Below are 5,807 nucleotides of genomic sequence, written 5' to 3'. Positions count from 1 at the left end.
CTTTTTTCTAGTTTTTGGGCCAAATCTCATTATTTGGGATATTTTAAAAATTAAAATTTTACCCCAATCTTTTATCTTTTACAAAAACACCCTCTCTAGTAGTTGCTTGCGTTGTATTACGTAATTTTTTACATGAACACCAAAATAGTAATGAAATATTTAGTGAATATTAAATAATGATATGATTGTTGATGAAAATTATTAAAAATTGGCTCTAGGTAACAAAGTCATGTGCTTTGTCTACTTCACGATATATGGAATAGTTCTTGTTGCACTCACTCCAAATTATCACATTGCTTTAGTGTCATGGACATTATTTGTTATTGTTATAACGTACATTCAATTGACTTGTAATGCAAACTTTTAGTTAGTTTTGATAGTTTTTAAAACTTGTGTTTATAAATCATATTTTTCTAAAAAGGTGGAATATATTTCCCAAATTCTATGGCCAAACACATGATGAAATTTCACCCAAATTTTCACTGAAATAATATTTGCCAAGAATATTTGGAAATCTATGACCAAACGCTAGCTAAGTTGTATCAATTCTAGCCATCTCAATTTCAATTTTATTTCAAATATAGTCACATTTCATTTCAATTCTAGTCAATATTATTTCAATTTCGTCCATTTCATTTCAACTCTGAAGACCCATTCAATCCTAGATCCAATCTCAGCCCTACATCTTAATAGATCAAATGGTCCAGATTTGACCATCCTTTACTTTCCCATTTCAATCGAAGAAGACCCTAAACCTAAAGATATTTTTCTTTCTCTTACTCTCCCAATCAGCGTGACCAACTCCCGAAGCAACCAGAAAAACCACCGGTCGACTCCAATCGTCGGTGAGTCCTCGTCTTCCTCTTCTTCTCTTTCCCCGTCACTCCTCTCTCCTCTTATCCTCCTCCTTTCCCTCTCGTCTCCGGCTACAACAGCAACTTGGCCAGCCAGCAACTCCAACTCCAGCAGCCACCAGGCGAGGCTAATGACAACAACATGAACAACAACTCCAATGAGACAATGCAACACCACCATTAGCTGTCGCCGTCGAGGACACCAGCTCCAACCGGGGATAACAACTCCAGCGACTGGCAAGAATCCCACCAAGAAATCTCCATGGAATTCCAAGCTTTGGGTCGTTAGACGGATCTCGACAGATCTGTCCAGGTAAGTTTAATTAATTTTATGGCCCCTTTTAACTCTTTGTTACTGATTTTTCATTATCGTGAATATAATTTTGGGAATTTGAGCATCATTTGATCTCGTTTATGTATCATATTCCACTACATGTTTCAAATGGTAGGATTACATGTTTTCTTTTGATGAATTGGAATTCATGCAAGCTTTCTTAATGGTGATTTGGCGGATTTCTCCATTTAGTCTCGTGCTAATATTCACTGTTGGTTGTTTGGCATGTTCGTACTGAGTTTTTTTTTTTGTTAGATGGGATTGTGAATTTCTAATTTACTGTAATATTTGATCCTCCTAATCGATCCGAATATTTGCTTCCTGTAAAATCCAAGATTTTCCTTTTGCTGATAATATTTTCCATTGTGTTTAAATTGTTTGAATTGATGTTGTAATACACTAATACATCAATTTGAATTGGTAACTGATTCTATTAAATGTGGTAATCTTAAATTTGGTCATTTATTGAGTTGTTTTGAATAAGTTTACCCATTTTAAATGACTACCTAATTGGTTCTTTTACCTACCTTATTTGTCCTTTTGTTTAAGTAAACGTGTTGTAGGATTATTTCTTTACTTGATTTAGTGACCGTTGTTGGTTAACTTCTTTAACTTAAATAAGTTGACAGATTCTTACGTATTCCTTCTTTGGTAAGTCTATATTCAATTTGGGTAAAAAGTTGTGTAATAATTTTACTCTTTTGTAGATAATATTATTTGATCCCTAGAATATTTCCTTTCCTTTAATATTGGGCCCTCCCCCTAGTATATAAGCAAGACACTCTTCTAATTTTGAAGAGAGACTTTCACAAACTACTCACACTTGAATACTTTGAAAAAAATTGCTTTCTACTTTAAGAAAAGTAATTCTGGTGAATTCGAAGGAGTACCTATCCACTTTGTTTTGTTCTGCAAGGTCTATTTGAATTAAATTAGTCAGCATTGCTGAGAACTATATTTTGCATAATCGGTTAGCCCCCCTTCATTAGTTAAATTCGTCTTCATATCTATCATGAATATTATATGTTTGTTGTATGTTCGAAAACGAACAAAAGAAAGCATCCAGGTCAATTTCTTATCCCTTTTGCTTTAAGCGTGATTTTATGCTACCCTTGAAATGCCAGAATGTGTGTATGTCTATTTTAAACCTATATGTTGAAATAAGTACTATTATGCGAGTATTATTGTCTTGATGTATTGTATATGTTTGTATCTTCTTCTTCAGCAGGTTGGACTTTTTTGTTCAAGTTAAAGAGTCACCTGGTTAAGATATTAGGATGGAGTTTTATATTTTGTTTTAAGTTAATTTTGTTGTTGTTGGGTTTGTTCCTATTCGGTTCTGTAAGAATCTTGTAATAACTCTTTGACTCTCTCACATATATAATATAACTTGGGGTACCGTCTAAATGGTGGAGGAGTTTATGTGCTATTTGTTTATTTATTTTAGCATAACTTACTTTGTGATAGAAACAGATCCTAGAGGATTGTGATTTGTTTGATAGTCTGTATAGGATAAAATGGTTTTAGATCTAACTAAAATAAAAATAAAGTTATCACTACTTGATCACTTGTTTAATATTGTCTAATTAATGTTTTAAAACTAAGACTTGTTTAAATGCTAATTATTTGTCATTTCGCGTGTCATCTTTAGTTCGTAGCATTAATAAACTAAATCAACCTCATATCATTAATTTTTAAATGCCGCTTTCTACAAATCTAGAATGGTTATTTGGTAGAAATCATGTCTATAATTTTGTTGATACTGATGTCATAAGGATTAGTTATTCCATATGTTATTTGGGGTTTAGAAAGTCACGCCTATCAGTGCTACATTATATTTGGAATTTTCAACAACCTAGATATCATTAATAAAATGGATGTTGACTTATCAAGAAATAACTTTCAGCACGTTTAAAAAATGAGATAAGTCTGCCAATATTTCTGTCACTACTACACAATTTCTGCAACTTAATTACTTTTTGCCACTAAAAAATATAATTAATTTTCCAGCATGTTAAAATTTTACTTGTCTTAAATTTAATATGCCCTTCACTGATCTGCATTATAATATAATTTCCTGCATATGATCACTATTTTTGCCACTAAAAAAATAAAATTAACAATTGCTTTCTTCATCTCATTTTAAAAATCTGCCCTAGTTATGCCTGCATGAAATTCAAATATTTTTTCAAGAAAGCTCCTCAAAAACTCATCTCCAAGAATTATCAATGTTCATGAATTAAATTCCATGATTAGAGCTATCAAACCCACTTTCATGTTTTTTTTTTTAATTTATTATTTAAGATTAAAGATTCTTGACCTTTACATTGTTATTCTTGTGAGTTGTTGACATTACATTATTATGATTTCGTGAAGCTTATAATTTAATGCATGATTTTAGAGTCTTTATGCTATTAGGAAAATTGATTACAAATAATTATGAGGTATGCAAGTTAGAAAACTTTCTCATGATTTAACTTACATACATGACTTTGAAAGACAGTTTTTGTAGAAAGATTTGAGCTTCGATTCACATATTTGAGCTTGGTCTCACCCTTAATTAAGACAGACATATAGTTTATTAAACTATGAGCACAATATACATATATTATTTTGGGAGTATTATTGAGCAACGATGTAAGATAAGAGTTCAGACATTTCAAATCCCATAAACGCCATAGACATCATACGCAGGATCATACCATAAGATGGACGACTACTCACCTTTCTGAAGAAGGCTTTTTAGTGGATCTATCAGTACAGTTGCTTTCTATACTCAGGCAAGATATAAAGTGGATCTTGCAACGTGGGTAATCCGTTGTATCATCACGAGGCTCATAGTGATGGTTGTCGTTAGAGAAACTCTCCAGTAAAGTAAAGAGTATTTACACATATCTACATATTTGAGTTCAGTTCGAAAATGTATATTACTGCATTATATTTGTGAACTAAAAATTTTATTTCATTTTTATGCTTTATTTCAGTTGAGCTATATTTTAGTCTTTCAATCAAGTTAATGTTTTACCGAGCCTTATTACATACTCATATATTCAATATATAGATGTCTTTTGACCTGCATTGTCTTATGATGAAGACATTGGTGTTCATGATCATCAACAGGTGAATCATTGATATCACCCAATCTCTTACCAGCTTTTGGTGAGACCTCCTTACTTTCTGAGGACTTTGATCATTTATTTGCTTTAACAATTATATATAAGGTTGTCGTGGGTCTGTCCTGGCGCCTATCTCAGACAGTAGAGGCTTAATAAATAGACAATATTAGAGTCTCCAGGTGTTTATCTTCAGATATTTTGCTTAACTATTACTGCTTACATTTAGTATTCTCAAACAGTTCAAACAATATTTGATTAGATGTTTTCTCTTTAGCATTTAAATTTAAAAATGCTTGAGTAAGTCTTCTGCTATGTAGTCATCGAGGACAAAGGTTTGCTTGGGGATCAAAATGGTTCTTGAGTGTCATCCACTTCTAGGGTGTAGGTTCAGGGTGTGACACTATAGATACATAAAACATTTTTGTAAAAGAAATGTCTCATATATAAAATATAATTGATTGTTTATCCCCTCACAATCATCTAAATCCACCTCTAGTGCCAACTATTGCATAAAAGTTTCGCAAACCTTCAACTTAAAGCATGTCGAAATGGGCATATCTCCGTCATCTGGACAAGCTGACTTCAAATGCCTTCCTCATCTGAACTCAAAATTCAGCAAATTCGGTGGCCTTGAAAAGAGGATTCAAAGATCTTTCATTTTATAACTTATGGGCCACCTAATCATCATGTACCTAAAGTTATGGTCGTTTGAAACTGACCCAAAACTCTCAACTTAAGCATAACTTGAACAAATTACAAATTAGCTCTTTCCAAATTACTTCTTCCAAAATCTAGCTCTTTCTAAGCCGGAATGTTACAATTTCAGCAATGTATATTATATTATCATCTAATTTACTAGGCATATTGACTCATTTTAGAATCTCTCCTTATAAAAAATCAAAATAATAATTAATAAATGCAGATCGTAATAGTTATATGAGGATTAAGAAAATAATTACATTTAACAGTTTATATGAGGATTAAGAAAATAATTACATTTAACAGTTTATAAGATATGCTCTTGTCAGTCTGTCTCATTCAATACATACAAAATGCACCAACACAAGAAGTTGGAACTATATCGTTCACATAAGATAAATTATATATAATCTTGTGCTACAATAATACTGATGAATGACCACTTTTCGTCTTAGATTGTGAACAAAAACTTTTACTTATAAGAACTTATGATTTATCCTCCTTGCATAAGTTGAAACTCTATGCACTAAATCATCTACTATAAGAGTAAAAGGACATCATAAATGAATATATGATCTATTACAACTTTTATTAAAACTGAATAAATAATTTTTCAATAATAAATACTATATCTGAAAATATGATTAATAATATATATCTCGACAATCAGAAATTACTTTAGGGTGAATTTTTATGCCTTGATAGGGAATTCAAAATCTCGATATATACATATTTTTTTTAAAAAGGTCTTATATATACAATATAACTGATTGTTGACCCCCCCTACCCCCCCACCCCACCCCA

At 31.7% G+C, this 5,807-nt stretch overlaps 1 long non-coding RNA gene across 1 annotated transcript; it reads left to right on the top strand.

Moving 5' to 3' along the window:
• The first annotated feature begins 718 nt into the window (after nucleotides 1-718).
• Nucleotides 719-2,605, top strand: LOC107027283. The gene is made up of 2 exons (XR_001457751.2): nucleotides 719-1,167; nucleotides 2,414-2,605. It is a non-coding gene; the product is annotated as an uncharacterized LOC107027283 (long non-coding RNA).
• Nucleotides 2,606-5,807: the final 3,202 nt, after the last annotated feature.

This window comes from Solanum pennellii, chromosome 8, assembly GCF_001406875.1.
Source record: "Solanum pennellii chromosome 8, SPENNV200".
Lineage (NCBI taxonomy): Eukaryota > Viridiplantae > Streptophyta > Magnoliopsida > Solanales > Solanaceae > Solanum > Solanum pennellii.
The sequence above is the reverse complement of the archived record's forward strand: the minus strand, read 5'-3'. Positions and strand labels throughout refer to the sequence as shown.